Source organism: Rhincodon typus, chromosome 14, assembly GCF_021869965.1.
Source record: "Rhincodon typus isolate 14 chromosome 14, sRhiTyp1.1, whole genome shotgun sequence".
Classification (NCBI taxonomy): domain Eukaryota; kingdom Metazoa; phylum Chordata; class Chondrichthyes; order Orectolobiformes; family Rhincodontidae; genus Rhincodon; species Rhincodon typus.
In genome coordinates, this window is record NC_063345.1 from 64,802,561 (window position 1) to 64,828,568 (window position 26,008).

Genomic DNA, 26,008 nt, shown 5'->3' on the forward strand with positions numbered 1-26,008 from the left:
AAATTATAACTTAATCTCTCCAAGTTCACACAGACTGTCTTCTGGAATATTCTGTCATCTCCACTCTCTTTACAAAAGACCTTTCTTCTGCTAATTCTGATTTCAGGGATGTTTTATCTCTATAATTTCTTCAATGAGAACTTTGAGCTAAAATACTGTGTTACCTTTGATTAGTTAGATGGGCTTTCTCTGAGAGCTAAATGGTACTAACTCTAGCAATTGGCAGATGACTCTCTCCAATTTTCCAACTGCCCTTATCTTATATACCCATAATGACATAATCAAATCTTATAATTTGATAGGTTTCAGGTTGTCAACACCACCAGATTTCAATTCAATTGGCTTTCTGTATCTAGGTGCTTGGTTTAAACTAATTGGCCAAATTCAAACTTGTTGTCTTGGAAAAATGCTGCTTGGCTATTCTATACAAAATGTTTCCATTCGGGCATTTATAAACGTCCAAGCACAGACAAAGCACAAGCTCTTAAAGGGACCATGACACTCTTTTGCCCACGATCATTTTTACCCACAAATTCTAACTTCCTGCCTTCCAATTCATGAATCTTCCACCCAACTTCGTAGCACTCCCCGCTTAAGAAAAAAATGAACCATCATTATGAAAAGACAGCATTTTTTTTCTAAATCTTAACACTATTACCATGAAATACATAGTTCAGTACTCTAAGGTTATACCTTTCATACTGATTCTAAATATATATATATATATATATAAAACATTGGACTGTACCGGTTCTATCTTATCTACATATGTTCTTTAAACCTGCAATAACGCATCTGCGACAACATTTTTACGACCCGCAACATGTACAATCTGTAAATTATAAGTCTGTGACATAAGACTCCAATGAAATAGTCTCATATTTTGTCCTTAAATCTTTCCAAAAAAATGGTGGGTTGTGGTCTGTATACACAACCGTCTCCAAAATATAGTTGGCAGTATACACCTTAAATGTTGTAAGGCCAATATCAAACACAATAATTCTTTTTCAGTGGTGGAGTATTTTCTCTGATGAATATTGAGTTTCTTTGAGTAGTAACCAATTGGCTTTTCAATTCCGCCATCATCCTCCTGCATCAGCAATCTCCAACCCTTATATTGCTGGCATTGATAGCGACTTTAAAGAATTTCAAGAAATTTGGTGTATCTAAAACTGGTGTGATGGTTAAAACGGCTTTTCAATTCTCAAATGCCTCCTGGTATTGTTCTGTCCACTGAAATTTTGTGTTCTTTAGAAATCTGTCAGCAGTACCACATGCTACTAAAGTTTGGCACAAACTCCAATAGAATTCGCTCAGTCCCAAAAATCGAAGCACCTCTTTCTTTGAGGATGGCCTTGGAAATTTCTCAATGGCCTTCATCTTTGTGCTCCTCAGGGTCATCCTTCCATGTCCAATGTGAAGTCCCAAGAATGTCACTTTTGCCTTCGTGAATTCAGTTTTTTGCTATGCTTATAACCAGTTTTGCCTCCCGTAGTCTCTCAAAGAGCTCTGCCAAAAGCAGCATGTGATCTTGCCATGAATGGCTAAAGATCACGACGTCATCTAAATAGACTGCGCAATTAGTCAATCCTGTCGCAATTCTGTTCATAAATCTTTGAAATGTGGTGGATGCTTTCTTCCTACCAAAGGGCATTACTTTAAGTTGATACAGCCCATTTGGAGTTACAGACGCAGAAACTTCTTTAGCTCTCTCTGACAAAGGCACTTGCCAGTAAGCATGGAGTAAGTCCAACTTGGCGATATAAGTGGCTTGTCCAACTTTTTCCACGCTGTCCTCCAGCCTTGGAATTGGGTATGGGTCCAATTTAATTACAGAGTTGACCTTCCAATAATCCATACAGAACCATTGAGTACCATCAGGCTTCAGAACCAACACAATCGGTGAACTCCATTCAAATGACTCGGCTCAATTACATCTTCTTGCAGCATCGCTTCCACTTCCTTCTGTACCTGTGCAACTTTAAGAGGATTAAACCTGTAGGGATATTGTTTTACCGGAACAACATTCCCTACTTCAACTTCATGCACTATTGTATTAGTCCTCCCCATTCTATTCCCACATACGTTCTCATATTTCTGCAACAAGCCTTTCAATTCAATTCTCTGTACCTGAGACAGATAGGTCACTATCCGATCCCATTTTCCAAGGACTGCCTCATTCTTTAATTTACATTGAGGCACATAAAAATCCAAAGATTTGAATTCTGATTCCTCACTCTGTGGGTCAGGATCTAATTCCTGTTTCTCCGGCTCCCTGTCCCTGTCATAGGAGGGTTTCAACATATTCACATGACATACCTGATAAAGCTTTTCCTATCTGGCATCATTACCAGATAATTCACCTGACTCAACTTCTTCTCAATCTGATAGGTACCATTAAACCTTGCTTTGAAGGGATCTCCTATCACTGGTAACAGCACCAATACTTTATCCCCACGGGCAAACATTCAAATCTTCGATTTCTTATCTGCTTCTTGCTTCATCAAGAGCTGTGCCATCTTCAGATGTTGTCTAGCTAATTCACCAACTCTGTTTAATCGTTTTCTCACCTCAGATACATAATCTAACTGTGAAATCTCTGACTTGAGACCTATCAACTTTTCCTTAATTAATTTTAAATGCCCTCTTACTTTGTGTTCGAATATCAACTCAAATGGAGTAAATTGAGTCAATTCATTTCAGGCATCTCTAATGGCAAACAATATAGATGGGATACCTTTATACCAATCGTTTGGGTAATCCTGGTAATAAGCCCATCAGCATGGATTTTAGGATTTGATGCTACCTTTCCAATGTTCCCTGGGATTCAGGATTGTACGCACTCAATTTAAAGTGTTTGATGTCTAAACTATCCATGACCTCCTTAAATAGTTTGGCAGTAAAATTGGACTCTTGGTCTGAATGAATCTCCCTGGGTAGGCCATACTGGCTAAAGAAAGCAAGTGACTCTTCCGCAACCCTTTTTGGCTTGACATTCCGTAATGGAATTGCCTCTGGAAATCTGGTTGACATATCCATTATGGTTAGCAAATACTGGTTCCCACTTTTGGTTTGAGGGAGGATACCTACACAATTAATCATAGCTCACGTGAAAAGTTCTTCAAATGTGGGAATTGGCATCAAAGGTACGGGTTTTATTACTGCCTGCGGCTTTCTTACCATCTGACATGTATGGCAGGTACGGCAAAATTCAACCACATCCTTATGCAATCCAGGCCAATAGAAGCACTTTTATATTTTAGCCTGAGTCTTCCTCATTCCTAAATGATCTTCTACTCGTAATTCATGTGCTATCCGTGATACTTCCTGTCTGTATGTTATTGGCAACACAATCTGGTGAACTTCCATCCATTACTCCTCTGCACTAACTTGCCAAGATCTCCATTTTCGTCTAAGGATTCTACCCTTGAGATAATAACACTCAGGAATACGTTCTGATTCCTTTCCTGAGTAGGCATTTTAATATAGATCTTTTATTGTCTCATCTTTTTGTTGTAACTCCGGTAATCTTCCACAACTAAACACCTCTGGCTGATCCTCTACCTACTTAGGTTCTTCCTTTACCATTTCATCAAACAGGATGTCAGCTAACTGGACCTCAACTCCTTCATCTCTCTCTTTGGTTTTCCCCTCTTGCTTTAACCTTTGTCTGTAGGATCTTGCCACCACAGAGTCTGGAAAAATTCCAGGGTATTTTTTCTCCATTTCACTCCTCAGTTTCCTGGTTTTCCCTCGGCTTCTCCACTACAAGAGGTGTCACTCCCACTTTTGCTCCTGCCAGGTCATTTCCAAGAACAAACTGTATTCCTAGAATAGACACTCTTTCAATCACTCCCACTGTCACTTCCCAGTCTTGATTGGACTTTTCAGCCCAATCTTACACAGGAGAATGCTAAATTTCTGTCCATCTATTTCACAGATTTCCACTCTCTCAGGTAGCATTTCAGAAGGAGTGCAAGTACTTTCATCTCTTACTATTAGAGATTGACCAGGTCCCATATCTCTCACTATTATAACTTCTTTACCTTCTCCCCCGTTCTTCTTGAGTATACCTTACCCACAGAGGTGAAGTCTTTGTCAAGATTGGGCACTGTCTCACTATCCAGCCCATGTTAAGGCTGCAGACTCTCCTGCAACTCCTCGACTCCTTTTCGGATTTCCTTCATTACCACAGCTAATCTCACTGGTGTAGCCTCTTTTACCAATACCTTTTTCCCAGTGCCTTTCTTAAACTACCGGAACTGTGACTTTGTGTGTCCCACCTTACGGCAATGAAAACACCTGAGGCCTCTTGCCTCCTTTTCACCCTCTTTTCTTTTTCCACCTGTGGTAGACTATTCCCAGTGTGATCTACGTTTTGTTTCTCACTGAAGGATCTCCCTTTTTCCCAATTTCTATCCTTCACGGAATAAAATTGCTGTCAGAAGCTAAATTTCGATTTATGCACTAATACATATGCATCCGGCATCTCTGCGGCTCTTCTTACTTTGGTAACTTTCTGTTCCTCAGTATGAGTTCTTATCATCTCTGGAAGTCAGTTTTTAAACTCCACCAGCAGAATATTCTCTCTAAGATCCTTATATGTCTTTTCTATCTTTAATGCTCTCACCCACCTATCGAAGTTGCTTTGTTTAATTCTTTCAAATTCGACATAACTCTGACTTGCTTCCTTCTTTATGTTTCTGAACCATTGTCTATACACTTCTGGTACCAGTTCACTCAAAATAGCTTGTTTAACTTCTTCATAATCTCTTGACACCTTATCTGACAGCGCTGCAAACATCTCACTAGCTCTGCCTACCAACTTTGTCTGAATTAACATTACCCACACAGTCTCTGACCAATTCATCTGCCTAGCCAGTTTCATGAATTAAATAAAAAGTCTTCTACATATTTTCATGGAATTTTGGTCATGTTTTGTTGTATATATCCCTACCATGTCTTTGGCTATGATGAGCTTGTTCATCATCACTCTCCTCCTCACTAAGCCTATCTTTCACCTTCATCTCCCTCGTTTTAAATTGACTTTCCTGTTCAATTTGCAACTTCTGAAGTTCAAACTCTCTCTTTCTCTCTGTTCAGCTAAGAACCTTCTCTCCCTTTCTTTATTTCTTTCCTCTGCTTGTAACCATAATTCAAACTCTCTCACCATCCTTGCATTCTCTAACTCCAGTTGTCTCATTTGCAATTTAATTTTTTCTAACTCCATGGCACTTGTCTGTTTCTCTGGTACACCTAAGCTCTTGACCAACTCCATGATAATTTCAGCTGGAATTGAACCTCTGCTGTTGGTGTTGTAATACAATGGAAACCCTATTCCTGAATGCACGTTCCTACATTGTTAGATACTTCGTTTGCTGTCTGATTGATGCTAACATTCTGATGGTTCAGGACAACTCAGCACTACAGAAATGGTCCAAGACCATGGAAAAGTCACAGCCATCATGAGGTCACTATTGTTAATGATACCTCTATCATGATCGTGTGTACAAATGAGGAATAATACCACACAGAGAGGGCAATTTCTTTTAAATGGTGGCATGAAAACAATGATCCAGAATTTAACCTTAACCCACTATGTCTTCTATTGTCAATAGCACTGGCTTATAGCACAGTGGTTCAGCGGTGAACACGGTTGCTTCGTAAATGCCAGGGACCCAGGTTCAATTCCAGCATTGGGTGACTGTGTGTGGAGTTTGTACATTTTCCCCATGTCTGCATGATTTTCCTCTGGGTGCCCCAGTTTCCTGCTATAGTCCAAACATGTACAGGTTAGGTGGATTTGTCATGCTAAATTGTCCACAGTGTACAGAGATAGGGTAGAGGGTGTGGAATGTTCTCTGGAGGGGTGGTATGGACCTAATGGGCCAAATGGCCTGCTTCCACACTGCAGGGATACTATGATGAGAAAGGCCATTCAGTTCACCTTAATTCATCAATCCTGAGAGCTCCACAGTACTGCTATTCTGTTGTCTCTTAAATAATTCTTGACTTTTGCCTCACTATATGTAGAAATATATTCCATGTTGATCACTCTTTGCTTCATTATTATTATTATTAGCTTGAATCTGTATCCTTTAGTTGTTTTCTTGCAGTTTAATTTGAAGAAACAAATGGAAATTAAAATTGGATAGTTCCTATAACTAGTGGTTTTCTTGGTCATACTTGTCTCAGTCCCTTGGCTTTCCCCTGAAGTTGGACTGGAGCAAAATACCTGAAGTTCATTAACCTGACCAAGCATATCTTGTTCCCAGCCATTAGCGTCTCTACCTCTGTATCTGGTACTTTGTTAAGGATAGGACATTGAGGGTGATCTGACTCAGCGAGTTAAAATGTTAAGAAAATTTGAGAGGTGACAAACAGTGAAACTATTTCGTTTGATGAGGGAATCAACGATGCGGGGTCGCAATTTTAAAATAGGAGTTGATTTATTCCGGAGGGAAATCTGGAATTATGCTTTCACACAGAGGTACTATAAATGTGGAATTCTATCCATGCTAACCTGTGGATGCTGAGATAATTGAAGTTACCCATAATAAAAGCGTCATGTTTGCTATCCAGGCACATGAATTTAGGGGTGTGATTTACTTGAGTTGTTCCGGGGCTAAATTTCTGCTGTTCATGTGTTTCTAATCAAACAATACTACAAAACACAAGTGGCGTGATCCCCTTATATACAAGTGGGAAGTGATTCGTGAAATTTATCATGTCACTCTTACCTACAGATGCAAACTGACTGTCGAGTCCCAGAGTAAGCAGCATGAAGATAAACAAAATGGACCATAAATGTGCCCTTGGCAACTGTGCAAGGGCCTCTGGGTAGGCAATGAAGGCCAAACCAAAACCTAGACAGTAGATACAATTGAAATAGAGAAATGAATGCAACTTAAAAGGGATAAACTGTAAAGTGAGGGGCATTTATTTAATTGGGACGTACAAATCTTGTGTTGTGACTTCAATCAATCTGTAAGAGTTTCAGAAAGTGAAACTAAATACAAAGTTTAAAATCCAATAATGATAATTAAAAAATGCAAGCCTGTATCTTTGAGCTTCAGAGTGAGATAGAGCATTTGTGTGCAGGGACCTGGAGCTGGATTTCCATTGCTTTTCCTTACCTGGAACTGGAGTGCAGCACAACAGCCAAAGTCAGCTGTAGCCCACTTATTGGGATTTTTCTGTGTTGAAACAAGACTTATGGGCAGACCCACCCTCACCTCTCTCCGTCCCTACTTTGCCTTGAGGCTAACACCAGCAATAGGAGAAAGAGATCCAATGCTTCTAAGATGCCACAGTGGCTGGGACCATAGCATAAATTATGAACACTTACACTCATTCAGATCAGAACAGTGGGCACAACAGTGTGACCAATCCGGCTGACAGGTTTACCAGGTGCTCAGCCACCTTAATGGATATGCCAGTAAATACTGCAGCTATGTATGGAATGGTCTATTTGTTAAACCTCCCATATCCACATCACAAAGCAGATGGCTCAGGAATGTGACAGTGGACTGATGAGTCCTGTGTTAAGTAATTCTTGTTGAAGCATTTTGAAGTTTGTGTAAAGTTCTATCATGCCATAGGGCTTTTTAATATGTCTTGGCTTCCTGACTGTGAGTGAAATGTAACCAGTTGAGATGTGGGTCACTGTCTGGATCTTAGCGAGTTACTCAGAGAGTTACGAAGGGAGGTGAGTTCTGACTGAAAGCATCATCACTGAGGCTCATGTTAAACGACTTTTTAAAAGAACTGAGGCAATTGTAATGGCTTGGGGACACACACATAGACATAGAGACATATCAGAGCATATCAATCCAATGGTGAGCACCACCAGACTCCCTGTGTACAAAACTTTCCTAGACAATGATCTGTGGACATGTGTGAGTGGCTTTCTTCCTGCCTTACCAAGATAAAACTGTCACATCCATTTCTGGCACCCAGTGACCTATCCCTAAGATCAGGAAATGACCACTTGCATGTAATCTTGTTTAGACACAATGTTATTGACAATCCAAATATATGACCTGATTTGAGGCATTACCTTATGTGCAAAGGCACCAGGATCAGAAAGGAATGTATCACAGCTCTCAAAGATGTCACTGCTGCAGCCAGGAAAGCATGACTTGGTTGGCACGATAAAACATAAGGTGAAATAACCATTCAGTGATGACCTCTTGTACAAGGGATCTCATGAATCAACAGGTACTGTGAATATGGGCTACTGCTTAAAGCTTTAGTAAACGATTATCACATAAAGTATCCAAAGTTAGTTTACTGTCATTAATACTGCGAGTGTGCGGAGTAATGACATAAGAAGCTAGTGTGACCTCCTGCTTAAGAATCTTATAGTCTCGAGATAATGGTGACTGAACATCAGTAACAGTTTAAATTGCTTGGAATTCAGAGATCTTTACTCATGTCTCAGAGATTGCAATTCTCTTGTCCCGCCCACACACATACTTGCAAATATTGAACAGGACAGTCTCATCTCTTCACTATAGAAATACTTGAGCACGATGCGGTAATTTTCAGTCCAGATACCTGACTGTGCAACCTCTGAAACAGGCTTGTCTTGTACATGAGACATGTGTCCAAGAATGGAGAAGATGGCAAATCCAGCGAACACACTCGTAGCACAATTAACAACACAGACAATGGTGGTGTCTCTGTAGCAGTTGTTGTGGAATTTGTTGTAGGATGCCAGTGTTGTTAAGCCTCCAAAAGATACTGCAATAGAATAAAAAAATTGTGTTGCAGCATCTTGCCAGACCTGGAAATTAGAAGGTAGAATGTGTTAACAGTGGGAGATTTGAATTCAATCAATCAGTTAGTCATACTATAGTAGCTGTGAGGAACATGGGATGAGATGACTGTTGAAATTCACTCTGGTTTGTCAATATCTCCACTATAATAGGATTATTTTTCTGTCTCCCCTGTCTACTGTCTGAGTGGCATGGTGGCTCAGTGGTTAGCACAGCTGCCAGGTTTGATTCCACCCTCAGGCAACTATCTGTGTGCAGTTTTGCACATTCTCCCCATGATTCCATGGGTTTTCTTTGGGTGGTCCAGTTTCCTCCCACAGCCCAAAGATGCACAGGTTTGGTGGATTGGCCATGCTAAATTGTCCGTAGTGTCCAGGGATGTGTAGGCTAGGTAAATTAACTGCATGGGAAATTCAGGGTTACAAGAATTGGGTAGAGGGATGGGTCTGGGTGGGATGTTCTTTGGAGGGTTGTCATGGACTCAATGGGCCGAATGTCCTCCTTCTACATTGTAGGGATTCTACGATCCGACTGCCTGTTGCTAAAATCCCACCAAGGTGACCTGAGGCGTGGCGACCCTTAGGTTAAACCACCACCAATCATCTGTCTCACTTATGAGAGAGCAGCCCTATGGTCTGGAAGGACCATGGCTACTTTACCTTTAGTGTCCAGCGCAGGGGCTCAGTGGCTAGCACTGCTGCCTCAAAGAGCCAGGGACCCAGGTTTGATTCAAGCCTCGGGTGACTGTCTGTATGGAGTTTGCATATTCTCCCCGTGTCTGCATGGGTTTCCTCCGGGTGCTCCGGTTTCTTCCCACAGTCCAAAGATGTGCAGGGTACGTGGATTGGCCATGCTAAATTACCCATTGTGCCCAGGGATGCTTAGGTTAGGTGGGTTAGACATGGGAAATTCGGGGAACAGGTCTGGGCGGGATGCTCTTCGGAGGGGCGGTGTGGACTTGTTGGGCCAAATGGCCTGTTTCCACACTGTAGGGATTCCATGATCTTTGGTTCTTTCATTGCAAGACATGTTTCTGGGCAGTGTCTCAGTTCTTTATATGCAGAGTACACAGTGTCACCTAGTGACCATTATACTTTTGTTAAAACAAAAAGCTAAAGCAGGTATTCTTTTTCAGATTATTACCTGTTCAGTACCTATGGCATGGGTTGCATGGCAAATTTAACTTTTAAACCAACAAAATCAGATAGTTCATACAATTGGTGGCCACTTCACTCTAGCATACTCAGACCAGGGGTACAAAATCTCACCAAAGCCTTGATATAAGACAAAAGCTTGTATCTAAAATGTGAAAGAGACCAACTAACTGTCAGATCTCATGCCAATAGTTACTTTTTCACATTCTGCTGCCATCATGCTAAAATGAGTCATATATATATGCATATTGATCAAACATACATGGCAGTATTGATTGACAAATTGCAATTAAAAGACAGATGTGAAACTCAAAGTTAAAACAGTTTGACTGAGAAAGGTAGTTGAATTTGATTATTTTGCAATGTTCACCTCAGCATCAGCCAGTTTTGAGATGTCCGACTGGCTTCCAATGTAGAATTCTATGCCTTCAGAGGCTCCCTCCAGGGTAACCCCTCGGATCAGGAGTATGGTTAGAACCAAATTCGGGAATGATGCAGTGAAATAAACCACCTGAACATGGAAAGAAACATGTTAGATTTTCCTGCATTTCTTATGCAGCATTTACAAGCTAGATTCTATTTGAATGGAAAATTGATAGGATTGCTATCAAAGCAATAGACTGCAGAGGAACAGAGATTAAATAGTGAGTGCATTTACAGCATGTTGTAACTGAATTAAATATGTTGGTAATTATTTACAGCTTAAACTAAGGGAACATAGAAATGTTTGGGACTGAAGAAGATTATTTGACGAGTGACAAGGGCTAGCATTTAAGACAGAGATGAGGAGAAATTCTTTTCACAGACAGTCATGAAACGCCCTTCCTCAAAAAGTGCTAAAAGCAAAGGCTTTGAATATTTTTATGGTAGACGTTGATAGCTTCCTGATAAATAAAAGATGAAAATTATTGGGTGTAAGTGATCAACTACAATCTTATCAAATGGTGCATCAGCCCTGAGGGACCGTGGATAGATGTTGTATTATGCAGGAGAATCAAGTGTTACTGGGGACAGATGAGACAGTGGCATACAAAATACAACTAAATCAATAATTATTGAAATATGGAGCAGTCTTGAAGGGTCTTGAAGAAGGGTCTTCTTCTACTCTTAATTTTTATGTTCATAAGCCTCATTCCTCACCTTGCCAGGGCTTGCTTGGAACATAAAAACCAAAAGAACTACGGATGCTGTAAGTCAGGAACAAAAACAAAGTTGCTGGAAAAGCTCAGCAGGTCTGGCAGCATCTGTGAAGGAGAAAACAGAGTTAACGTTTCGGGTCCAGTGAACCTTCCTCAGAACTGGGAGCATACTCGGAGCATAACTCTCTACTGGAAGCATGTTTTTCTGTTGTAACCCATCAGATTAATGCTGGCCCCGACACATACGTGCCTAGGAATGTAATGTTTGTATATAATAGTTAGTTGGAATAAACATCTATTGGAACATTCAATACCACATTATCCAACACCAGTTTCTTTCTTTTTTACAGAGCATAACATAATCATTGCCGCATCAGGTAAAATACCCTGATGGAGGCAGACTCACATCAGTGTGTTCATACATCATACTTATTAATTTTGTAGTCAAGCATCTGGTCAAGACTTCATCTCTGAAAGTTCTGACAGAGGCTAGCAGAATCTTAAAAAGAAGCAAACCGTTTAATAGGTTTTATTTCGAGAGGATTGAAAAGTCGCTATATCTTGCTAAATTTCTGTCAACACTTAGTTTCATACATGAAGAATACATGTAGTTCTGGACACCATATTATGATAGAAAAGAAAATGAGGGGGACTGGAGAGGGGGCAGAGAAGTTTTACAAGAATGGCACCAGCAAAGTGGGACAGGTTGGCTATTTTTTTCTCTTGAATTAAAGAATTGCAGGAGGCCCTTAAGATAGTATCCAAGGATGATTTAACATTGACTTTCCCACCATTATAATGTGAGATATTTGCTGATGATTGCAAGCTCTGTTATCTGTATCTTATTTCACGGCCAGTTCTGTTCATTCATCCCTCTGGAATCCTTGTCTCCTTATGTGGCTCAGTGTCAATTTCTGTTTGTCAATGCTTCTGTGAAGCACCACTTGGTGCATTTAATTGTGCTAAAAGTACTATATAAAGACAAGTTTTGGCTACTGCTTAGCCCTATTTGCATTTCCTTAATTGCTGATTATTTCAATGCCACTCACAGCAAGACTTTAGCATACTCACTAGCTTGGATACTAAGTAATATGTAAAATCTGTGTCACACACGTGGCAGGCAATGAGCATCTCAAATGTGAGAGTACCTTCTGAAAGTACATTTCTTGACGTTCAATGGTATTCTCATTATTCAATAACCTACCATTAATATCTTAGAGGCTACTATTGACCAGAAACTAAACTTGGCCAACCAAAATGGTACAACAAATACAATGCCAGTTATTCTGTAGTAAATGACTCACCTCTTAACTCAAAAGATTCTCCACCACATAAAAATCACAAGTCTTCAATCAGGTGCTGGAATATTCTCCAGTTGCTTGAATGCATACCATGGGAATGACATTTAGAAGGCTCTAAACTATCCAAGATAAATCAGTTGATTTGATTTGCATTCATCCACCAGATTACATTAACTAGAGGGCTCCTGTTGTGATGCTTCTCTCTCATTAAACAGGATATTCACCAACCATCTGTCCCAAGAGGAGCTACTGGCCCAGCTGTGCAGATTATAGGTGCAGCTCTCTACAGCAATGTACTTACTCCCAGTATTGCTCATTCGGACCCTGGTGAGGAACCGAGATTTCTGATCTGTTTGGACAAGTTTCATTGTTCGCCTGCAGCCACGTTGTATTAACAATTTCAAAATATCCATCGTCCAGAGTGAGGTTGCAGAGCGGATCTAGAGAATGGGGAATGTGTTTTAGAATTAGTGATGATTGGGAATCCTATCACAATGCACTTCAGAGAGCAACATGAATAGTTTCTCTCCAAAGTCCTCCCAAATCCAGGCTGATCTTTCCCAGAACTCCATGCTTGAATCCCTCTGATCAGATTCCTTCACTAGAATTAGAATTGGAATTAGCTGTTATTTCCGCATATACACAATGGGTACAGTGAAAAATTTATAAGTTGCCAATTACAGCACTGACTTAGGTACAAAAGTACCTAGGCACAACTTCTTTAGATCTTAGACAATAGAGAAATAAAACATGCATGCATTGCAGAAATAAAATTTCAGTACAGCAGGCCACACTGGCACCAAGCTTCCAGTCCGTATCCGGTCCTGGGTCCAAATTATGCCAATGACACTCCATGCCGGGAGGCTGCTACTGGAGGCCGGAAGATCATCATGCAACACCAGGAGGCCCCTGTGGGAAGATGCCACTGCGCCTGACCGGGACGTCACCATGCCACGCTGGGAGGCTGCTGTGGGAGGCTGGGAGGTCACCACGCCACACCAAGAGGCGGTTACGGGAGGCCACTGCGCCAGGCCAGAGGTCATCACTGGAGGCCCAGGAATTGTCGCTTGCCGGAAGCTGGGAATTGCCGCTGGAGGCTGGGCTTTACCGTTGGAGGACAGGAGTCATCGCTTGCTGGAGAATGGGAATTGTCGCTCATCGGAGGCTGGGAGTCATTGCTGGAGGCTGGGAATCAGCGCCAGAGGGCTGGGAGTCATCTGAGGTCATGCGAGAGGAAGAAAGAAAAGCACTAAGAGGAAGAAAAAGGAAGAGAAGGAAGAAAAGAAGAAGAACACGAGGAGCAGATGAGCTCCTGCTAGAGCGTCCTACTCTGACTCCACCTTGTAACAATGTCACAGTATCAAATATTTTCTTACAAATAATGTTTTGTCTGTTTGTGTGCAACCTTTGACTTCTTTGAGAGCATAAATACCTTCCAACGCTTCTGCACTACTGTCCAGCAATGTCATCCAAAGGCACAGCATTAGATTTCACATGTATACCAAAAGCACCCAGGTCTATTTCACCACCATCTCTACCAAATCCTCCTTTTTTTTGTTGCTGAGTGCTCAACACCTGCTCCCCTGAAATCCAGTACCAGAGGGACAGAAATATCCTTCAACTAAATACAGGAGAAGTATAACCATTTTTTCCAGGCTCCGCTCCATTAGCAAGACATGGACTCCATCCCTCTCGCCGGTAACTGTTTGAGGTTGAAGAAGTCTGTTTGTAACAAACCAGAAAGTGCTGGAGAAACTCAGGGTCTGGCTGCATCTGTGCGAAGAAAGCAGAGTTAATGTCTTGAGTCCAGTGACTCTTCTTCCGAAGTTTGTTTGTAATGTTGGTGTCTTCTTTGACCCTGAGATAAGCCCTAGACTCATTCCTAAGCTCACTTTTTTCCACCTCTGTAATATCAGTTAATTTTAGTCCTGTCTCAGCAAAACTACTGCTGAAACCCTCCTTCATACCTTTGTTACCTCTGCGTACGACTATTTCAATGCTCTCCTGACTAATATTAGAATCTTAGAAGCTTGGGAGCACTGTGAGATATGAGGAGGATAGCATGAAGCAATGTTTCCAAACTTTTGTGATCTCTGTGACCCTATTTTGAGACTTGGAAAGAGTAGTCATCCCCCAGTGAGAACTCGGAGAACAGGAGGACCTTCCTCCTGCATTTAAGTCATTGATCATATGTGATAATAAAGGCTATTCTATTCTTTTCTACATCACATGGTTATCGATCTCTCTACTAAGGGAAGTAGATGCTTTCTATTCACTCCAGCTACACATCAGTTTTATACATCACACATACATTTTAAATATCCCATTAGCCTTCTCTGTTATATTGATGACAGCCTATCCAATCCTTATTCATTGCTTAACCTTTATGCTCCTGTCAATATCCTTGTACATCTCCTCAGTACCCTTTCTTGTGCAATCACATCCTTCCCGTAGCGCCATGACCGGTAATGTAAATAGCACTCAAGCACTCTTCCATGTCCTGTCCCAGATTGTCTCCTCTTCCTCCTCCTTCTGCCTATAGTTTCTCCTCTCTGCAATCTCAGCCCCCCCTCTCCCTTCCATCATGTAGATGCAAGAGGGTCTGGAAAACGATAACTCAAACACATTTCTCCCCCTCATTCTTTGTCTTCGGTCATCATTTTGTGTAACTCTGCTAAATCAAACTGAACTACAATCATTATCAGTAGGATTCACCACCCTCCGCTGTTCCCCTTTACATCTGCATCCTCATGTCATCTGTTAATATTAAGTACAGACATGCCCTTTTCCCTGTTAGGCTTGTTACACAGGACAAAAAGTTTGCAATGAGAAAACTGACGAAGGTACACAGGACTCAAGACAATAACTCTGCTTTTTTGCCAGATCTGCTGAGCTACTCCATCACTTTCTGTTTTTGTATTGGGTCTCCAGCATCTGCAGTTGTTTCTTTTAGCCTTTAATTCACTGTCACATCTCTTCCAAGTATGCCCACCTTGAAAAAAGTCTGCTCCTCTTTGACAGGATTTCTGTTTAAACCTTTCTTTTTGTTCACCATTATTACTTTTTTTTCCCTCCTGGTGTTTAATGAAGTATACGTCAGAACTGGCCTCCACAGCCATATGTCATTCCTCACTGACAGCGTCTGGCTCAGATTTGCCCGACATGGATTCCAAATGAAACTTTATTCTTTGTGTTTTGAATCCAGCCAGGATCATAGGTATCTCCATGATGTTCAATGCTCCTCAGATAGCTGTTCTCGCCATATCCTGAGATCCACACTCAGTGCCATGCATCGTCATACACATACTCTTGACCTCTCGTTCCATCAGCAACACCTCTTGCTATCTCAGAGTTGCCCTGTCCCTTTACTAACACTTTATTCTTCAGCACACTCAATGTTATAACAAAAAAAATTGTTTTCTCTTCCTTTCAAATATTAAGGCGCTCAAGCTTCAACAGCTCAGAGGTACCCACACCACTCTGGAATGTTACTCCCCTCCCCATCCCTCTGACTCCATCCTTTCCTCTAACCTCACCTCTTGTTGAGTATTTACTATGCATTCTGACCTTCCACTCCCAGATGCTGAATGTTCTGTACTTGGCAAAGGTCTTAGTGTTATCCCTCTGTTCCCCCCCACGTTAACGAATTTCAGGTTGAATTCTTCTTCCATCGCCTTTGCCTCCCCCATCCCCCAGATCCCTTCACCCACCTTCAACACTCTCCATCGACCTGGACCCCTTTTAACTGCACTCAACCCGTTCTTTGAGATCTGTCAAAATGACATTGGTCAGCCTACTGTCGCTGCTCCCCTCACCTATTCTAACAGATCTCCTTCTGAACTTCCTGCACTGCAAACTCTCAGATCCAGCGCTGACTTTGTCATCAAGCCAGCTGATAAGGGTGGTGCTGGTGTAGTGCAGCGGACTGACCTGTACATTGCAGAGGCTGAACCCCAGCTCTCAGATACCTCCTCCCATCTACCCGTGGACTGTGACCCCACCATGGAACATCAGGCGATCGTGTCAACCACTGTCACCAACCTCATCCCATCTTGAGATGTCGCCTAGACAGTCTCCCAGCTCATAATCCCCCAAACCCACACAGCTTGCTTCCACCTTCTCTCCAAAATCCATAAATAGGGCTGTCAGAACAGATTCACTGTTTCAGTCTTTTCCTATCCCAGGGAACTCATTTCTTATGACCTTGACTCGACTTTTCTCCCCTTGTCCAGTCCCTTCCCACTCACATCTGTGATTCTTCTGACACTTTGCATCAGTTTCAAAATATCCAGTTTGCTGGGAGTAGCCTCCTCCTCTTCATCATGGATGTGAAATCTTCACTTTGAGCAGCTTCTCAATTCTAATAAACAGTCACTGAACTCGAAACAGTAACTCTGCTTCTCTCTCCACAGATGCTGCCAGACTTGTTGAGTTTCTCCAGCACTTTCTGTCTTTGTATGAGAACCCTGCACCTTTGAATGTCTTTTTATGCCTTGGCTTAGCTCAGTTACTGTCATTGAAATCTCTTCCTGTTGTTACCACGCCAATATCACTTGCAAACGATTTATTAAGGGAGGTAGCAAGAAGCTCAAAGCAAACTCAAGGAACTCCACACGGCAGGCAGTTTGAAAGATCTATTTCCTTTTAAAAGAGATTGCTTGCCATCTGAGCTCAGGAAATTTGGCAAGTTCATTTTGGCACAGACTGTGTTAGATCAGATTATTTGGACTGGTAGCAGTAGCAAGGGTGTCACACAACATTAATCTTCTGCATTTCAAATGAAGCTGGCTACAAAAGTTATTGTTGGCATTCTCCCCATTGTTCAGAGGAAGATTGAGAAGTCCTCCACTCAACTAGTTACTAGCATAGAATCTCCATTTTCTCATTCATGCTCCAAATTGTTGAAGCCTCACATCCCTGGCGTGACTCTGGTAAACCTGCTGTACACCCTCTCCAAGGCCTTGGCATCCTTTTGAAAGCACTGAGCACAAAATTACAACTGGGGCCCCAAACAGTGTTTCAGAAAAGTTGAGATTAAGTACCTTGCTTGGCCAGAATTTAGTGCCACCCTGGCAGATGGGTGAGATGCAAAGTTGGATGGGCAGTGAGTCTACTGTCTACCCATCTCTGCTGGAATTGTACCAGGGCAAGGGTAAATGTTAGTTTGCCTATACACTGTCAGCCTAATGGATACCTTAAGCAGCCATACAATGGTTACTTTGTAACTGTGGATGCTATGCTTCTAAACTTTATGCGTCCAGGCTTTTCCCTGGACAGTCCTGTCTCCCAAGAATTCACAAAATGGAAGATACGCTACCTTTTCGAGTCCTGCTGCATGTTTCATCTGCTCCCCACCAACTGAAGCAGTCTGCCCATGGCAGCTGTGATTAGAAGGAAGCAAGCAGGTAGTACAGACTGTAGCCGATGACACAGTTGTAGTAAATTGTCACAAATGTCGACACAAGGACCATGGAGCTGCCCACACCTTTAATTGGGGAGAGAAAGGGAACCTCAAGTTAGAATTTTTCAACCAATATTAAAGCAATAAGCTACAAAAGGACCAGTAAACTCCTTACCATCCCTGGCTTTTATTATCATTTGACTTCATTTATGGAATCCTATTTATACATGGTGGCAACCTTTGACCTCTAGCCTAAGTGGGCTTTGCTGATGACTAACTTCGCACGGTGAATGACAGTGAGTTATTCATCTATAAGGCAGCCAGTTGAACAGTGTTGCAGCTGAGATGGTATGGTATGGAATTAAAATGTCTTCTTAATGTTAACACTTCCATGGGATGCAGATGTTACTGGCTAGGCCAGTATTTGTTCCCTATCCCAGCATGCACTCGACAGGATTAAGGTCATTTCTGCTACTGAGTGGCTTGCTGGACCATTTTGGAGGGCAGCTAAGAATTAACTACGTTGTTGGGGACGCCCTGAGTCACACACAGGCCAGACCAGATAAGGACGGCACATTTCCTTCCTGAAAGAAGAAGGGTCTAGACCCGAAGTGTCAGCTTTCCTGCTCCTCCGATGCTGCTTGGCCTGCTGCGTTCATCCAGCTCTACACCTTGTTATCTCTTTAGTTCCTTCGCTTTGTTTCTACTTTTGCACTGAATGTGATTCTGATTCATCCTATTTCCTACCCCATTATTAGTTTCGTTCACATTCCTTAAATCTTATTGATGAAGGAGCTATGTTGTTGGGTACAACATTCTCCAAAGTCTCAAATACCCTATTGATCTTGTTCCACTATCATCGGCTCACACTGGCAACAATTTACTGTGTCAATATTTTAAAGCTGAGATTTTCAAGAGAAATATCCAACTAGTGACATCTGCCTCAAGATATCGCACTTCACCAATCTTCATTTCTTAATGTATCAATTAAATTTTCCTCATTAAATGGGGGATAAGCATAGTTTCCCTGCTGTACTATTTACAATTTGATCTGCTGAGCATTTTACAAATACAGATACAGACAGTGGAGAGACAGATGTGGCAGGAAAAATATTTTCTCTCAATTTACAATTTGGTCAGATGCTAGACTCAATGCCAGAAGCCTTTGTCCATCCTCCTGCTATTCATGTTGATTCATAATCATTTTGTTACAAAATGATAATTCAATTAATTGTGATTAAGTGAGGGAGAAAGTCAACTCAAAGACAATTTAGGCCTTCAAAGTGGTTAGGCAATACTTGAAAATGATAGAGGGCCACAAATGCACTTTTGCTGAACAAGGCCTGCTTGATTAGGTATTCAAGCAAATATGAGGCTGCATAAGCTTATTGCAAAGGAATTGATTGTAAATTGAAAGAAGTGGGCACGCACTCTTCACTGAGTTGTACCCTTAGGGTAGGGAGATCATCAATCCTCAAAAGGATGCTGCCACTAGAGTTTGCACAGAAACAGCTGTGAGGAGAGATGTTGGCATTGTGGTAGTGATTTCGAGCTAGTAATCCATATTCACAGCATAATGCTTGTGGGATGTGGTTCAAATCCTGTCATTGTAGCTGATGGAATTTAAATTCATCAAATTCCAAAATTGAACACAAATCTTGGTAAAGGTGATCATGAAGTTATCATCAATTGTTATGAAAATCCATCTGATTTGTGAAAAATGGCATTCCTTTGCAGCGTATGAATGTCCTCTTTGAAAGAGGAATTCATTTTCTGTGTTGATTTTAACGTGCAAATGCAGCAATTTCACAAAACCCATGGCGCTGTTGTTACTGAGCTGCAGACGATTTGTAATATGGTGCCCATGTATCGTTTTGAGTTCTAGACAGTCCTGAGTTTCAAAGAAAATACTCAATAAAGTCTGGAGGACTTTACACCTTTTTCTATTTATAGATGGATCACAAACAAAAAAACATTAGCATTCCAGCTGATTGGCCCATTTTTTTTCCACTGGGGAAAATTAAACATCAAAACTCAATGTATGTTAGACAAATGTAAATGATCATATTGATCTTTCATGTATTATAATGGTTTCCCTTACACCAACACAGAATAAGTTTACAACATCACACTTTTTCGTCCATGTTTAAAAAGCACTTTAAACTTGTACAAGTTATACAATAAGGAAGCCGTTTCTGTTGTCTTCTTTCGAACTTTATGAGTTCAGCATGAAACTGTTCTGCAGAGAGAGATTTCCATCAGAAAGTTATTGAAGGCAAGGTATTGAACATTTAAGTCATTGAAGCAACTAAGGTACTAAATGGCAATAGCCTGAAACCAAGAGAAGGACTTCCCCCAATCTGTTCCAGTTCACATTGACCTGAATATCAATTGCCTGAAGATGTAATGTCAAGAACTATAAGTTTACTATGAATCCTCTGCTCCAAGACACATCAATTTATCTAAGAAACCAAAGGTCTGTCATAAAATTGTAATTGCATTTTTTATAGTCACGTATATCTAATCTCTATATCTGTGATTGTCTATGTGAGATATGATTGAGTCATTACAATTTAAATATGTGGGGGTAATGTGTGATGATAAATAATGTTTCTTTTGGTAAAAAGTTACAACAAGTACTTTTTTCTGGAAGCTTTGATGGGTACAATCAACCTGTTGATAGGAGAGTACACTCTTTTTGCATAGAAATATAGTAATCATGGGGAAAAAAAGGAAACCTGTCTCATTTTGTCTGTGACAGGGGATTTTCTTTTCCATGCTGCAAATTACTGAATGACATTCGCATGAATAATCCACATGCACATTCACCTTATCATTATTTTTACAGAAAATTCTAGATCAATATTATTTAAGCACTATTGCTCACTTGAAGGGAACTATAGGCCAGTTAGCTTAACATCTATCATAGGAAAAACTGTTAGAAGCTGTTATTAAAGATGTTATATCAGGGCAGTTGGATAAGGTCAAGGTAATCAGGCAGAGTTAACATGGTGTGTAAAAGGGAATTCATGGTTAACTAATCTATTCAAGTTATTTGAAAAAGTAATATGTGCTGTGGATAAAGTGGAACAGGAGTTGGTGCTGGGGCCTCAAAACTTTGAAATTTGGATGAAGGGACCAAAGGTCTGGTAGCTAAATTTGCTGTTGACACAAAAATAGGTAGGTAAATGAGTTATGAAAGAGGTATAAGGAGCCAAGAAGGAATACAGATAGTGAGTGGACAAAGATCTGGCAAATGGAGTATAATGTGGGAAAGTGCAAAATTGCCTATTTTGGCAGAAAGAGAAAAGGAAGCACATTTTCTAAATGGTTATTGTAGAACTCTGAGATGCAGAGAAATATGGGTCTCCTAGTGCATGAATGACAGAAGGTTAGTATGCAAGTATAGCGAATAATCAGGAAAGCTCGTAGAATGCTATGTATTATTGAAAGAGGAATTGAATACAAGAGTACGGAGGTTATGCTTCAGTTACAGTGTGCAGTGGTGAGACCGCATCTGGAGTACCATGTGGAGTACTGGACACCATACTTACAGAAGGATGTTAATGTGTTGGAAGAAGTTCAGGACATGTTTACTAGGTTACTACATGGAATGAGCAGTATGTCTTATGAGGAAAGGCCAGATGGGCTAATCCTGTAACCTCTGGAGTTTAGAAAACTCAGAGGTGACTTATTTGAAACATATAAGATTCTGAGGGAATAGATGTCAAAAGAATGCATCCTCTTACGGGACAATCCATAACTGTGGTCATAGTTTAAAAACAAGGGATTGTCTATTGAAGAGAGACCTGAGGAAAACATTTTTCTGTCAGAGGGTGGTGGGTCTGTGGAATGTCCTTCCTCAAGAGGCAGTGAGTGCAGAATCTTCAAATATCTTGAAAGCAGAGACAGATTGTTTCTTGATTACCAAGGGGATGTAAGATTATCGGGAATAGGCATAGAGGACGGAAGACAGGAGCAGGAGTAAGCCATTCGACCCTCGAGCCTACTCCACCATTCATTGTGATCATAGTAGAACATGGAGCTCAATACCCTAATCCCACCCTCCCCCATTTCTCTTAATCCGTTTAGCCATAAGATCTACATCTACCTCCTCCTTGAAATCATATCATGTTTTGGCCTCAAATACTTGCTGTGGTAAATAATCCCACAGGCAGACTGCTCTCTGGATAAAGAAATTTTTCCTCATCTCAGTCCTGAAATGGTTTACCCCTTATCCTTAAACCATGGTCATTGGTCCTAGACTCCCCACCTTTGGGAACATCTAACCAGTAGAGTCCTGATTTAATTTCATAGGTTTCTGTGAGATCCCCCCTGCCTCCTCATTCATTTAAACTCCAGTGAATAAAATCCTAACCATTTCAACGTGCCCTCATACATCAGTCCTGCTGTCCCAGGAATCGATTTGATAAATCTTCACTGTCCTCCCTCTATAACAACAACTTCCTTCTTCAAATAAGGAGACCCAAACTGCACACACTATTCCAGGTGTGGCCTCACCAATGCCCTGTACAATTGCAGCAAGTCAACCTTGTTCATGTTCTCGAATCCTCTCACTATGATGGCCAACATACAGTTTGCCTTCTTTACTGCTTGCTACACCTGATTCTACCATTGTTTTCCAAATGGTCTGCTATGAAATTCTTGATAATGGATTCAAGCATCTTCCCCAGAACCACAGCCAAACTCTGTGATTTCCTGTTTCCCTCTACCTCCCTTTCTAAATAGCAGAATTACATTAGTCACCCTCTGACCTGTAGGAACCATTCCAGACCCTTACCAAATCTTGGAAGATGAACACCAATGCAGCCATTATTTCAAGGGCCATTCCATTAAGAATGTAGAGTTCAGGTTAAAATTGGATCAGCCAAGATCTTTATTGAATGATGGAGAAGAGCCAAGTAGTCTACTGTTGTGGGACTGACCTATCCCCTTCCTAACTCCCTACCTACACTCACCTTTACTGGCTCCATCCCCGCCTCTTCGACCTGTTTGTTTCCTCTCCACCTATCCTCTCCTCTATCCATCTTCTATCCGCCTCCCACTCTCTCCCTATTTATTTCAGAACGCCCTTCTCCTCCCCCTTTTCTGATGAAGGGTCTAGGCCCGAAACGTCAGCCTCTCTGCTCCTATGATGCTGCTTGGCCTGCTGTGTTCATCCAGCCCTGCACCTTGTTGTCTCTAGTCTACTGTTGTTCCTTGATTGTATGTTTGTATGAACTGTTGCCGAGACTGTGTTTGCTGAAGAAAAATTAACCTTGTAGGATTGGCACAGCTTTCCACACTGCAACGAGTCCACAACTGGCAAACTGTCCAAATGAGCATTCCAGGAAAAACAGGGGCATCCCAGCAGATACCAGCATGACGATATAGGAAATAAGGAAGGCACCTGGAAAATAGAACAGAGGAAATGGAGAAAGAATGTTTGCATTTTAGACTGACCAGGTTTATTTGGGTAAATTTAATGTAGGAAGTCCATTCCAAAACATTCCATGCCGACCAGATATCCTAAATTAATCCCATTTGCCAGGATTTGGCCTGTATCTTTGGGTTTGAATCCCATGGCAGAGTGGTCCCTCTCTTCTCCCTCAGTAACTTGCTCCCTTACAAAACCCACACCCCCAATCACACACACCTCCCTCCTTAACCCTTTCAACATACAACACTGACTGTGCCTTAAATAACTGATTTATTTCTTGATTTTCAAATAAGTTGCTCACTCCCATATTGACAGGGCTGAAGTCTACAAAGTACAGTGACGTAGTGATTTTAAAGAGATTAGTTGTAGAGGTGATTGGAATGGGAATAGACTGTGTTTTACAATGGCAGCTTTTTAATATGGTTTCAACACTGGGTATAGCACCAAGGTCATGTCCATAACATTACCTCACTTCAAATGATAAGTTGTAGCATCAAAAAGGCACCAACCAGTACTAGTTAAAAAGAAAAAAAAAAATCCAAATGCAGAGAATCCTGAAAGAAAAAAAAGAAAATTTAAACAGATAGCAACACAGTTTCTAAAGCATTCACAGAGATTAAACAAAACGTGCCTAGATCTGGATTGACTCATTATAACAGACCTTCCTCCCCTGCATTTAAGTCATACCTACCTTCACAAAGCTTGCATTATTATTATTGGAATTTTTCCTGTAAGACATGACCCAATGTCCCCAGAGAACAAAGTGACCAAAAGAGACTATTAATTACAGTCCTAATGTAACGGCCAGGAAGCCAATGGGATCTTTTGAACCCCAATTTTCAATTACTTTCTTTTAACCCTCTGAGAGAATTCTTTTCTTGCACATCATTACAATTCGTTAGAAGCTCCCTATTTTATCCCTCATCACAGATCAAAGTTTACTGTGACTAAAAATATCTTTAAGAAGTGAAACATGCAGGGGAGAGAAAGCGTATGGGAACCAGCTTTCGTGCTGTTTCAAGAAATGCAATGTACTGCTTCTGTTTTGGTTCAAACAGCTCTGAGTTATGTACTCCCCATTGTCTCTGTTCTGTCAACAGTGGCCCCATAACATAGCCGAGATAAAATTTGACAATAAAGTTCAATTTTGATCTTTGACCAGGTATTTGCTAAAAAATGTTTCCACAGCCACATCACATTGATCAATGACTGCCTCCAGCTCAGACTCAGCTCATGTGGATGCCAACTCAAGTTTCATCCTTTGTGCTTTGAATTCACTCAAGATCATAGGTATCTCCATGATGTTTAATGTTCCACAGACAGCTACTCTTGCTACATCCTGAGATCCACGCTCAGTGCCATGTGTCATCATATGCACACTCTCAACCTCTCTCTCCAATAGCATTGCCTCACACTGGCTCAGAACTACACCACTCCCCTACTCCACTTCATCCTTTGGATTATTCAACTTGCCAACAAGAAACATTTTCTTTTCCTTTCAGGCATCAGGCACACAAGATGCAACGACTTAGAGATATTCATGGCCCTCCAAAACCTTCCTCCCCTCGCCTTCTCTCTGACTCCATCCCCTTCTCCACCCCACCTCCTGTCACGTTTTCACCATCCTTCCTGATCTTTTGACCTCTGATGCTCAACATTATATGCTCAGTAAAGGTCTCAGTTTTATCCCTCTGTGTCCCCATCTTAATGAATTTTGGGCATGACATGACATTGAACTCTTCTTACATCGCCTTTGCCTCCATGCCCATTTCTTTGGACAAGAGTCCTCTTCCCATCCCACAGGCACCTTTGCCCAGCAACAAAACAATTCTCCCTCCATCTGGACCCATCCCTGTGGCCTTTCACATGCGCTCGACCTGTTCATTGAGAACGTGACATTGGTCGCCACAATTTCTCTGCCCCCTCTCCCCCCTTACCCATTCCAACTTATTCTCCCAGGAACTGACTGCACTCCATGCTCTCAGACCCAAACCTGACTTTGTAATTAAGCTTCCTGATAAGGGTGGTGCTGTTGTAGTCTGGTGGACTGACCTCTACATTGCACAGGATGAGCGCCATGTCTAAGATGCCTCGTCCTATCTCCCCCGGACCACGATCCCACCAAGAAAAATCAGGCCATTGTGTCAACTGTGGTCACCAATCTCATTTCATCCGGTAATCACCCCCCAGTGCCTCCAAGCTGATGGTTTCCCAATGTTGCACAGCTCACTTCTACCTCCTTCCCAAAATCCGTAAACGGGACTGCGTGGGCAGACCCATTGTTTGTGCCTAATCCCGTCCCAAAGAACAGAACTCTCTTCCTATCTTCACACAGTCTCTTCTCCCCAGTCCAGCTCTTGCCTACTTACATCTGTGATTCCTCTGATGCTTTATGCCAGTTTCAGATTTTCCAGTTTGCAGGCTCCAGCTGCCTCCTCTTTACCATGGATATGCAATCCCTTTACACGTCCATCCCCCACCAGGATGGTCTCAGGTCTCTCCACTTTATCCTGGAACAAAGGCCTGTACCGTCTCCATTCATACCAGCCTCCTCTGTCTGGCTGAACTTGTACTCACCCTTAACACATTCACTTTTAACTCTTGTTACTTTCTTCAGGTCAGAGGGTTTACCGTAGATGTCTGCACAGGCCACAGTTATGCCTGTCTCTTTGTGGCATACGGGGAACATTTCTTATGTCAGTCCTATTCTGGCCCCTACCAACATCTCTGCCTCTGGTATATCAATTACATCATCGCTGCTGCTTCCCTCTCCTGTCTGGAATTGGAAAAGTT

General features: G+C 41.6%; 1 pseudogene; it reads right to left on the reverse strand.

The window, feature by feature from the left end:
- The window catches only part of LOC109914420, a 42,669-nt pseudogene that overhangs the window by 9,904 nt on the left and 6,757 nt on the right, over positions 1 to 26,008 (reverse strand).